Source organism: Pelecanus crispus, chromosome 4 (genome assembly GCF_030463565.1).
Source record: "Pelecanus crispus isolate bPelCri1 chromosome 4, bPelCri1.pri, whole genome shotgun sequence".
NCBI classification, from domain to species: domain Eukaryota; kingdom Metazoa; phylum Chordata; class Aves; order Pelecaniformes; family Pelecanidae; genus Pelecanus; species Pelecanus crispus.
The window spans coordinates 81333381-81346851 of record NC_134646.1 but is presented as its reverse complement, the minus strand read 5'-3'; positions in this window follow the sequence as shown (position 1 = coordinate 81346851).

Here is a 13471-nt window from a genome sequence, read left to right as displayed (position 1 = left end):
ATACTTGTAAAATGTGTTTCCAAAGTGGTTGTTCAGTCAGTCCACTGCTTTTGCTGCAGTACAGGAATTGAAGCTCATCACATCAACTACAAGAAAAGCAGCTTTATTCCAGCAAATAGCAAAGCCATGATAGTTTAAAGACCACTGGCAATTGGCAGGTCTGGATCACACCCTCATAGATTTATTTGATTTAATTTGTCCAAGAGGCACGCAGACTCATTTATCCTTGGTCCCTTCCTGCTCCCTCTGTGTCCTGCACACTTTGGGCAGGCTGGAAGCACTGCTGCCTGCACCCATGCACCAGGGTGAGGGCAGAGAAAAGCAAAAGATGGGATCATTGCTCTTTCTCAAGGATGAATGACAGCTCACTCACACATCTCCTCTGTGTTAGGAACCTGCAGGGCATTCCACGTAAACCTCCTCTCACTTAAAAATGATCCAGTCAGAGCAGCTGTAAACAAATGGATCTTTCTGTGGAAATCAATTGCTGGAATTGTTTTTCCATCTTCCCTAATGCTGCCACTAAACCAAGCGGCACCAAATCCTCCTGCCTCTCAGGAACTGTCCGCAAGATTTTGGCATGGATGGGAAGGAATAAAAATAAACCCCAAAGCTGAGTCTAGCCCACCAGTCTACCTGCAAGGCTGCTACTGATAATACAGAGGATGAAATCAATGTATCAACATCTTTTGATTGCTAAGTCCCTCTACAGTCATTGCTCCCAACTACACCAGTACAGATCATACAAACAGACTGAGGGAACTTGCTTGGTACAGTACATTAAACAGTTCTTTAGTAGATGTTTGTATTTTTTCAGACCCATAAAAACTTAAAAACCTTATTTCTTACTGTTTTACCTCCCACCACAGACCCAGAATCAATTCCCAGCAAAGTATTTTACTGGTATCTATTTACTGGAAGGAGAAAGATAACTTTTGCTGGACTGGACAGCTATGCCAGAAGATAAGATATATAATTCTGCTCCTCAGAAGTTTCCCCAGAAGCACAGAAGAGGTGACCCAGAAGAAGAAGCTGAAGGAAGGGGGATTTCAGCTCAACAGGATCAGAGATAACATCTCTCCAATTTCAATTCTTCTTGGCTATCGCAGCCACCCTTAGTTAGACCTATTTTTGCAAAGCTTCAGTGGCATGTGATTAACTTTATGCTCTGGGCAAAGTCCCCTTGAAGGTAAATGTGCTTTAAATGCACAGGCAGTGGAAACTTATTCTGTTTGCAAAGCCAGCTACATGCATAAGTCTTTGTTGATTCAGGATCATGTTCACAAGAATAAAAGCAACTGAACAACTACTCTTTGTCTGACCCTGCTCAGAAGAACTTACGAGATATTTCCTTCTAAATGTCTTGAATTGGCTGCAATCAACTTTCATTCTATCCAACTGTTTTATCCTAATTTCTGCATAACAGCCCAACACCTTGTATATAATGTGAATAGAAACTGCATATATAGATCCCTGGTGAAACTGCAAAATAGATCCCTGGTGAACTGAGTGTCTGGTATGTATTACTTGTGGGAACTGATTTCTTCTTAGTGCAATATTGATGGTTTTATGAGTATTTTTTTGTTGCAAGAGGTAGGAAATATTGCAAATTGGTGTCTAATTGGTTATCGTGTCATTCTTTTACATAACTATCTCTTCCTTTTACAACATAAAATTGCTTAATGCATGTAACAAAGCAGGCAAGAATATTTCTTTTAATTACTCAGTAGGTGTCAAACACAATACACTGATCAGAAATTATGACCTACAGAAGCAGGAGGAGAGTTTTCAAGTAGATCTTAGCTCTCAACCTTCACTGGAGGCACCTAAGCTTCTCTGAGGAAGAGCAGCATCATGTAGAGGAAACTGGAACTGAGGAAACCTACAGAAAACCACTGGAAAGGACTTCCCCAGGTCACCTAGTCTATCTTCTGGGGAGAACCTGGATCACTCAGAATCTTCCTAACATGCTGCCAAAGATTTTTGACCCCAGATGTAGTAGAGGCCAGGGTTTAGGTGCAATGAACATGAAGTGAAGCAGGATGATCCATGCCCCCCACAGGAGGCATGAGATGTTTGCCATGACAAGGATCAACAGTATTCAGCTCACAACTGAAATTGCTCAGGAAAAGGCTTAAAATACAGCAGGATGTGGTGCAAGATCGGGGTGGAGGTTCCTTGGTGGGTTGGTGCACTTGGGTGATATGACTCTGTGTGGATTTGCCTGGGGATACTCAAAGAAGTCCTCACGTTGCTGTTTTTCTTCCCTTTTGGAGACTAGAAATAAGTTCTCATCTCTAACTGGCCACCTCTTATGTCTGTCTGGTTACCATTCCTAGTCAATTTTTGGTTTAAAATTTAATGGCAAGATACATGCATACAGCTAGCAAGCTTTGTTTCCTTAGGAAACTAGGCTAAAAATCCAATTAATAAACCTAGCAGCATCAAAATCTACCTTGAAACTTTAGTTACTTATTAGCTTTGCCTTTGCAGGTGCTGAAGACAATAAAATTCCCAACACTGAAGCCCTAGTCAGATATTGAAAAGCAGCCAAGCTCCTAAGGCTGGGGCACTGGAAATAATCTGTTTCCCTGCCAAAACCAGAATAAAGTTAACAAGCAATTTAAGTTTCAAGGCAAGCCGTTTTCATGTGTGTTGTTCATTTATTTGTCTTTGCTAGATAGGTTTTTGTTTCCTTTCGGTCCTTAACTTAACTGCACAAAGCTGCCAGGGAGGAGAACGATGTGTCATGGGAAGGAATTGGAAGGAGACTCAGACAACATAAAAGTGCTTGGTTTAGACGCAGAGACAAAGGGGCTGAATCAGGTCAACTCTGCTAGATCACAACAGCCAGATACATGCGTAGGACTAAGATGATACCATAAAGAAAGCCATCAGCCCACCTAACCCAGGGACAAGCCACAACATAAATCAGGCTGCTCAGATTCACTGGTGATGTTGTATTGATTGTGTCTTGCAGCTGCACTGCCTGAGAAGAAATTCAGATTTAGCTGCGCCAGCTCTGCCACCCTCAGCCATCCAAGCCACAGGCTCCTGCCTTAGAAAATCCATCTGTAAAGGGAGAAAAAAGATGCAAGCTCTCAGCAGACTGCCCTGCAAAGGTCCAGTGAATAAGCCTGCTATAGCAATGGTTGCCCCTCTAATAACCTCCTGTTTAAGGAAAAACTCAAACTATTGCAACCATTTACCCTGGTGAGAGTCCTGGAAGGTTCACAACCCTTCCTAGCCTTCCCACTCCCCATGAAACCCTTTGACTCGGTCCCAGAGTGTGATTATCCAAGTCCTTCTTTAAGTCCCTGTAATTCAGGTGCTGCTGCTTTTCCTTACAGGCGAGCTGTGAGTCACTGCTGACTGATTCTGTTATTCAGCCATCCGAGCAGACTCCAGAGGAGGGGCTGTGGCTGCCTTTCTGTTGCTAAATCCACCCCAGCAAAGCTCTTTGGAGCAAAGTACACTTTAGAGTGATTAAAAGGTAAATCATTAGTCATTTGCACTTCAGCTCCCAGGATTTTTTTTTCTGAATTCAGTGACTGAATTTCAATTGGAGTCTTAATTCCAGAGGCACATCTGCGTGTATTCCCCCCTTTCTTTCCACCACCATTTCTGAACCCTCATGGATCTCAAAACTTAGATGATCATTTCCTTCCCATCATGGTAGAGCATGTCTCAGGACTGAGGCATGTGAGCTATCCAAAGAGCAGGGCTAGAATGAACAAGGTTGGAGACACTAAGGGAAGACCCAGGCATATCAAGGCCACCAAGTCTCAGCACAGAGGGTGAGAACTTACAAGATATGCAGAGAAACCCTTCAAAGACACATGAAGTCTGACAAATGGACCAGAAGGAAAGGTCAGCTCAGTTCTGCACAGGGTAGTTCTGCTGGCCACAGCAGCAGTAGATCACCCATGGTTTATTGGATGCTGATTCTACCCTTCCTACTCAAGCCCACATCCTCATCTTATCTTTAGCTGTCTTTTCTCGTTCTTTCTTCCTTCAGTTCCCATGCACAACCTTGTAAGCCACACACTGACGGATGGCAGCTTGGCCAGGCAGCGAGCAAAATGCTGATTCTGGAGTCAGGGCAGCTGCCAGAACAACCCAGGAGCAAAAACCACTTCATCCTTTGGAAGAGGAACAACTGGGAAAGGAGCATCAAAGGCACCAGCACTGCCAAGATTATGCAGAGTCACAGGGAGGGAGACCAAATGTGTCTCAGATGCCTGATGGGCTGGAGGAACAAGCAGCTGCTAAGGCTTTTTGCAGGGCAGGGAATGACTGTGAACAAAGGGCTTAGATGTACCAGGTAGCCATCTGTGGTGGTTTCAGAAGGTATTGCTCCACAGCTCTCTGTTCCTCTGCCAAAGGGATGGGGTGGACAGACAGAATCAGTATTGGTTTAGATCATCTGCTTTAAGATGCAGAGCTCGCTTGTTGGACCCTCATGGTTCAGTTTTGCACCTAACCCACCCACTCTGTCAACAGGCCAAGTAACAATTGGAAAGTCTGACCAATTTTTGCAGATCAGTTGCTATCCATGGAAATTTGTCACCTTGGGGTTTTCTTTTCCCAAAGAAGTAATTCTATCTGGGATGGGATTTCTCAAAAATCCACAATTCTTTCCAGCTGTGCAGTCTGTGAACATGTCATTGCGCTTCAATTAGCATAAGTCTTTGTAACATTTCTAATTAATATTAAATGTTTGGGTGTTGTTTATTTATAGAGTTCAAGACAATGATAACAAAACCTATTTAACTGCAGAACTGCCAGTCAGCAAGTATATTCTTCATAATTAAAAGCCTTTTCCTAATCCAAACACCTATTTCTAATCCTTTAATTTGTATCTACATGCCAAACACTGTTGTACTGAAGTACAGCATTACACAACCACCTCTTCATTGATCCTTCTATAAAAGCAGCTTGCTTTCTCAAAGGCCACCTTGGAGAAATAAGCCCTGACATAGGTCATGTAGGGAGAAGCAGCTGGTCTGCAAGATCTGGTGGCAGAGAAAGGCCACTGCAATGAGAGTTTAAGTGGTTCCTTAGAGTGGTTCTTCATTCCCCGTTAAGATCCCTTTTGAGCATGAAGCCATGTGCACACACTGACCAGCAGCATGCAGTTTTCCAAGGTTCCATGGAAAACCAGCAGTTCACAGATCTTTATTCAGGTTCTGCTGCTTTGTACATATACATAGTTGTGTACATCTCCAGCCAAACTAACTATATTTGGGAGAAAAATATCTTTCCCTTGCTGAGGGACTAACTGCAACATCCTTATCCACCCTCATTAACCCCTTTCTGTTCTTTCATCCTTTACTGCATTGCTCCAGTGACAACTTCAGAAGATGACTTAAACTTCAAGGGACAGCCATAATCTTGCCCACAGGGAACAGAGTTGATGATGCTTCAGAATACTTGCTCTAGCAGTAGCTACAAAGTTGTCACAGCTACAACACACTCTATGGGTATAAGGCTTTAGGCACTGGCTTTGTAGACTCATACGAATATTAGTTCCAGATATTCTATGCATTAGGCCATGAAAGTACTTAGACCTCAAAGTAAAATCACCATAGACACTGAAAAGTACCTGAGCATTGACAATTAGCAGGGAATTTGCAAATCCCCTGGTAGCTGAAGTCTTGGGCAAGTCTACAGGACCTGTCTGTAGTCTGGAGCATTCCACATATAAGGAACACAGACTTGCAGATTTACGCTTTCATACAACAGCTTTTGCCTTCACTCTTCACTGTGGTCAGCAGCTACCACATGAGCCATGCTGTCCCAGTTCACACTCTGTAATAAACATGGCTGGGATCGGACGTGCTGATACCGTACATATTTTTATCGTGCCTCAGGACCCCACATTACTAGATAATGTACATACACACATACTGCCCTGAGATTGTTCAGCCCCCAAAAAAGTAAAGAAAGGCTTGGTGTGGGACAGAGATATTGAGAAAGGTCTTCCTGAATTCCACCAAACTTCAGGAAGATAACTGCAGCAACTAGGAAGCCTGCTCACCCAACAGTGTGTTGGGCATCTCCAGCTGATGATTTGGCCTTCCTGAGGGACATGAATTACACCTGCAATCTCCAGGGTCTCAGGTGCAAGAGGTCCTTCAGTTATTTGCCTCACACAGGATTCATCTGACTCAACACAGATGTTTACACCAAAGGCATCTTCATCTCAGCCCATCTCCCCAGGCCCTTCATCAGCAGTGGAGAGAAAACACTTCAGGTATGGCTCTTCTCATCCTAACATTGACCTCCCAAATAGATCTGGTGAATTACCCACCATTTAAATACTCCTATTTCTCTCCACTGACTATAACCACAGTCTTGGGCAGGGGTAGCTCAGCAAACATCCCCACTGCAGACTTTGTGTTCCCATCTAGATGAGAATGCAATCCTAGCCTAAGCGTGTTGCCTGTCCAAATTCCTAAAAGTGACAGCTCTGCAAAGGCTGAGATGCTGTTAACCCAACCTTGAGGCAGTAAAGATGAATATGACTATCTCTCAAGCATTTTCCCAGCCCTGCTTTCTATGACTGCACGCTTAAACTGTCCACAGTGTTATTAATCTGCTTTCAAACCCCATGCATTGGCACCTTAAGGGACACCTGTCCTACATGAGAAATGCTCGGAGTTTTGCTGAAATCAGAGTTGTTATAAACCCACTGGGATTCCTCAGGGTGTAAAGGCTGTATTTAATCCCTGTTGACAAGGTGACAAGAGGCAAGACTCAGCAAATGGACTTATTTCAGTCAGAGGTGCAAAGGCCAAGCCATATACCTTGCTTCGTGTGTAGATTTATGCTGGAAATAAGGTGCAGCCAAACAACAGAGCACCTACCTACTAGGGCCAGTGGAGGCAAAAACCAGGTTGAATTTAGACCTTGGTGGGTTTCTGAAGGGATTAATTGGTTTAGATGGTTATGAAAGCAGAGAGCTGAGTTCACAGCTCGGGCAATCCCTTCCCACACCACATGCCCACAAGCAGCTACAACATTCAAACACTTCCCATGAGCAGGTTGCTACAGCATTTTTAAAAATTCCCTGCTCCTGCCCAGCACTCCTGCAGAGATTGATCTCCTTGCTGCAAGATAAATGCGCTCTCTGCAGCTATCCCCACTGCATTAAAAGACCGATTAGGTCATTAAGCCTATCTCAGGGCCAATGCAAGATTTTCCCTAACGTATCCTCTCCAGTGTTTTGTCCAGGCTGATTTTAATGACTTCCTCACTACTAAACTTGGTGGTGTGGCATAAAAGCACCTTGAAAAGACAGGGGTAACAATGTTTCTGCAGAGGGAAGCTGCTGTTTGCAATTTTTTTTTTCCCTGACTCCTCCGGATTTTACAACATTTTTCAGGGCCTGGAAATAGCCGAAGTGCTGTTGTTAGCAGTAAGCAGCTAAAGCAAAGGAAGGAGAAAAAAATGGAGCCATTCCTCTAACCATATGTCTATTCCCATGTCTGTCTAGAGAGTGCAATTAGCAACAGATAATTACTCAGTTTAGAAATGCTAGACCCTGTAGGCAGCTTTTGTGACAGAACACAAGGGATATGCAGTATTAAGTAGTTACTCTGCTGCAAGAGATAATTCTCAGTAACACTTAGTGGGTCAAAAATCATGACTGCAATCGAATTTAGATTTTACATCTTGCTCCAATAAAAATATATCAGGTGCAATTTAGAAACAGAATAGAAACTTGCATACAAGCAACCGTAAAACAGGAACTTCCCTTTCACATTTCCCTGCCAATCTTTTTTAGTTTTGCTCTGCATTAGAGAAACAGGAGGCTGAGACCTTTAGCCTCTTTGCCACACTGAACTTGTTGTAAGGTGGGTCTTCCTCCCAGCTCAACCGTGGTGGTGATCTCCTTGGCGGGGAAGCAGTTCAAGTTCCCCCTTGGAAGCTTTCTCTATCTACAGAGATGCGCCCTACATCTTCCCAGGTACCTCCTCCCCTCACTGCTTCTTGGATGGAGTTACTGCAGCTGGCATGGAGCTAGAGACACGCTGCTGGGAAGCCCTGGCAGTGGATGCAGAGGGGAGGAAAGCCCTGGGGCTAGCCCTGCAGCTGAGCCCGAGAAAGTCATGACACAGACAACTTTCTCCTTGAGAAATGCGAGCCAGGGAGGCCGGAGAGCATGTTCCTGTTTGTAGTCTGCTAAGACAGGCTGTGTGACTAAGGGCAGTTCTTCTGTTTCTTGTCCTTTGTACAAAGGCTCTGTGCCTTTGTACCCCAGGCCTTTGGAGCAGGGCCAGCACCAGCACTAGATGTCTGAGCCTTGGCCACTGCAAGGGGATCTGGCCATCAGTTTGTGTCTTTAAGCACCACTACAACACAAGCTCACTAATCCTCTCCTGGCTGTAAGAGCAAGCAGGATGGATTTTTCCAAAGTGCTGAAAGAAGCTTCTGCAAACCACCTCAGCTTCTTGAGATGAGAAGCTACATAACCGCAAGGAAGAGCAGTTTCCCTTGCCCCCATCCAGGCAGCTTTATTTATGTTCTTGGTAGTTCTGTAATGATGCCCGTGGCTAATGCACAAAGTACTCGGTGATGGGATAGCAAGGTACCAGGTTACAGAACTAAAAAACCCAAGTGCGCTGGCTACAAGGAGCAAGAGAGGGCAAGACCCCGCTCCCCCAAAGCCCCCCCCAAAAAAAAAAAAAACACCACCTCCCCTCAGTCTCCCACCAAGACCCCTGAGAAGTTCAAATGAAAAAGCTTAGGCTCAGGAAGCAAAGGAAGAGTTTGGTACAGCTTGGGAGCCCCAAGGACCATTCCCAGGATGCTCCCACCTTGACCTTACAGACAGCCAACTTGCTTTCCCCCAGATAATTCCCCCTGAAATACTCACACTGGCATCACATTACTGATAGTCTTATAATTTGAGCAGCATTTCACAACCCCACAACTGCTGTCAACAGCCCTGCCCGCCTGGAAGGGCTTTCGTTTGAGGAGTTTTATTAGAAGTCATTTGAGAAGCAAGCTTTGATGATAAGTATGGATAGCAATGACTTGCGTTCAAGAACTGTTATTTGGGGTTTTCTTGATAAGGCAATAGGGTAAAAAGCCTTGAGATGTGTTTATTCATTAAGTTTGGAATAAGTTTTTATCAAGGAAACAATTTGACACCTACAACTCGTAGCTGGTTCATAAGACAACCTGTTTCTACTTGATATTGTCAGAAATCAATGTGCAAGGTTAAATATGACGTTATAACTCAATGTTTTTGTGCCATAAATGTGACCGTAGTTATGCTAAATCAACAGAAAATGGTAGCCCAAATTTACTGCAGAGTCACAGCATAAATAGTTAATTCATGGATATTGTTTTACCTGGTTTAGAGGTAAAAGGGTTTTTAAGAACAACACTCTGGAGCTGTTTCCCAAGGCTGTATTGCGACGGCTGTCATTTATCTTCCATCCAGCCTGCCAGGCTTTTGAGTATGTTGAAAGAGACTCTGATTTTAGCAATACAAATAGGTAGCTCAAATTTTGCTTGCTTTGTTGCTGTGCAAGCACAACTCCCCTAGAATAATTTCATGTGTTTCAGTTTAAAGGCATGAGCCTTGTAAACCTATCAGCTTAGCAAACTTGGTTTTAACTTCATGAAAGAAATGGAAACTTCTTGCTTCCCAAAAAGTAGCTCACTTTATTTTTTAACTTTTTATTACTGTTTATACAAAAGACACTCAAATTAATTAGCATTCATATGTATGCAACCAGTTTTGCAAGCAGTATGCCTTGTATCTGCAGCTTTCTTCCCTCTTGTTTCTTGTTAAAAATACCTCCCATAGGTCCCTAAATCTTTAGAAACCATCTTCCATATATGTTACTGTGTTAAGGAAGATGAGAAGAGGTAGGATGTCAGATACCATATTAGCTCACCAATGCCACGTGCCTTTAAAGTGTTAGAAGTATGATATAAAACCTATCTTAAAGGGAGATAGTTGTGCTATGTTCTTTTAATTTTTTTTTTTTTTTAAATCAAAGCTAATTTGAAACTTAACCTAGATGAGTTACACGGGGTGGGGGAGGGCAAATCTACATTTTCACAACTACTATCTCTATGCCTTTTGGAAGGGAGATTTTCCAGCTCTTGTTTGTGTAGATCAGTGAGACTTGTGCACACCTGGATGTTAAAAAAAAAGAAGTTAGTGCTTGCCTGATAGTATCCATGAAAATCTTGCTAGGATTTTTGTGAAGGTCTTACCATGTTAATTCTTCTGGAATAGTTGAGAAAAATTAACCTCCAAAATCAACTTTATATGAAAGATTATGCAATTTCACTGCAATGTTTGGGGGTGACTAGATTATGCATTGGTTTGTTTCTGCTGGAAAACAGGTTTTTGTCAAAAGTAATTTATATTCTACAATGAAATCTTTTTTGTAGTAACCTTTAAGTCCTTTTTCAGAAGAAAATTTCCAAATAAAGCAAATATTTGATTCTGCTTCGGTTTTCAAAGAGCAGATTGCAGATTGAAAGCAGAATTGGAACGGAAACAATTTTTTTTTTTTTTAAACTTAAATTAAAAATACAAGTACATGTTGTTTTACTTTAATATTTTCCTCAGGGGGTTAGAAAATAAATAGCTATATAATAAAATGAACTCAAACAACTTCAGTAGGATTCCTGACATGTTTCTTAAAAAGAAAAATAAAATATAGTTGTGTGTGTAGAGCTGCATTTATAGATTTTTTTTTTTTGTTACGGTCATTTATTTTGAGAGAGAGGAGGGTTATTTGTTAGGTTATGGCTTCTTACCAGGATTATGGTTTCTCATAAGATGGTATTGCTCCATCATACAGGGCTCTGGGTTACTTCAATAGGTTTTGATATAACTTTGAATTTCATAGGAGAGGGAAGGGGAAACTCAAATAGAAAACTTCAGCTGACTTTTTTCCCTTTCAGTCCTCAGTTCCTGTTCACATATGTTTATAGCTGCTTCCAAGGATGATAACTTCTTTGAAAGGGTTGCAATTTGAGCATTTTATATACCCCAGGTGCATTGCACCTATATAACTCTTATTACCATATAACTCTTTATAACTATAAAACTCCTTTAGGGAACATAATATTGTTTGCATTAACTCAGGAGCGAGGAGCCAGTAGGCAGGATCTGGGGCACGTCGCACAGGGCACTGCACATACCCACATCTTTTATTCTGGGATGAAAAAGGCCCAAGAGCCCTTTTATTCCTCTTAATGGCCAAATAGATTATAAAAACATTTCTTCACAGGAGTGGCTCTGGAGATAAGAAATGTTTATCGGGATTCAACAGGAGTGAATTTAATTTCAGTAAGTGTTATCTCTAACTTTGCTATTGTGCACCTGATGCCTTCTCACACTTGGCTTTGAAGGAAATAACGTAACGCCATTACTGACGATGAAAAACCAATAGCAGGAGATGAGAGACTGAAAGCTTGTTGCACAGATGAATATTTATAGCTGCATTGTGAGCATCTATTTTCTTGGATTACACTAAAAGATATGATAACAACACCAAAGGAAATTACTTTATGAATTTAATATCCATATATTTTCTGTACTGATTTCATTCATTTGGGTTTGGTGGCATTTTATGTGGATGGTAAACTCTGTTCTATTATTATTCTTATTACAGCTAATAATAATTGTTGTTATTGTAATTAATTGCCAATTTCCTCCTAAAAATCTTCTATAAAAACAACCAGGAGAAAGATACAATAACCACAGAAACAGATATAGGGGGCATTTAGAAATTGCTTAAGTGGTCATACTTCCTAAGGTCTTGTGCTAAGGACTTCCTGCAGCTAAAATATGTCTCTGACATGCTTAATGGAATTTTACTCAGCACTGAAGTGATGAGATTACATTCAAATTAGGAACTTGTGTCCTTTTTTTAAAAAAGCACATACAGAGAGAAATTGTTCAATTGCCTTGAAAACCTCTTAAAACTGCTCCAGTAGGTGTGAGAGACTGAAAGGGTTAATGTATGTTGATGTCTCAAACATTGTGGCCAGGTGCGCACCCACCACTGGAGGATCACCACATCTGTCATCATCACTGCAGGATCCAAGGGTGGTGATAACTCTCTTTCCCTCTCTCCCCCTGCTCGCTCTCCCTCTCTCTCCACATCCCTCCTCCTTCCCTCTTTTTCCTTTCTTCTTATAAGTATTTCAATTAGAACCCACATTGCCTACCATTACACTTGCCAAGTTCAGGTTGTTTCTACCATCAATAAAGCATTTAGTCAATTGTTTGGTATCATTTTACCTTAATTTAGCCCAAGGGAATCACAGAACCGCCATGATTCTCCCTGGCCAGCCCAGTTTGGATTGTGACAGTAGGGAAGAGAAGACTTGGTTGTAATGAAACAGAAGCTGACTTAATGATCATTGGACACGGATTTTGGCAGGTCTCTCCAGCTCCCAAACGGCTTAAGGGGAAGCACAGTGTAGATTTCCCCATCTGAGGTACAGAAGATGAAGAGACATACAGGCACAATTCAATGCCCAAAATTGGTACCTTGGACCATCTGGGATGCACTGGGGTATCAGACAGCCTGCTAGAGTGGGCACAAACCACACAGGACCTACAGGAGCCCCATGCCCTTCTATGTCATTTGGAGCATCTCAGATAGCACCTGGTCTCTCATTTAAAGTCACTGGACCCTCCAGGGAGTTTTCCTTGACCAGTGTCTCCTCAATCCATGCCACAGCCAGGCCCATCCCTCTCCTGTGAAGGTGGGTCTAGAAAACAGAATACCTTCTACCATATTCAAAGTTCAGTTCTCCCAATGCTTAAAATGTTATTTTGGCCGTAGGCCCTACCCAAGCTCTTGTTGGTAACCTGATGTCTCCTGGAGTTGGACCATGGCACGCTACCCTGACCCATCTCTGCCCTGAGAAGTCATGGCTCTTGCCCCCACCTGGGCAGGGCTGCCCATGCTCTCTCCTACACCTTCTCCACTTCCCACCAGCACCTAGGCTGGAAGTATTTAAAGAATACTAACAGTTAGTAAATTTGCTAGTTTTCAGCCACGCCTTCCTCATAGCCTGCCTCGCTTTCCACTATAAACTGTGATTCAGTGTTATTTTGTGTAGGTACTAAAGCTTGTTGACTACTTACACAGTTTCTACAGATTTTGCCCTAACTCTCTAGTGGGACAAGGTCAGTATCTTTAATCCCCATGCTCAACACAAGTAAATAAGACAACACAGAACATTAACAGGGGTCAAGCCATCTCCCATATTTGTCCCTGCTGTTTTTATCACTACACAAACACAAGAAGTTATATCACCTAGAAATAATCTCTTTTAAAGCATTATGCTGAGAGGTGTCTTTGAATAGGTCTGGAGTCCACGCACAGTCCCAAAATTCAGTAAAACTGATGAGTTCTCCAAATGTTCTCATCTTAACAAAAGGAGCGATTAAGACCCTTGTTTCCCTAAAGACACCATG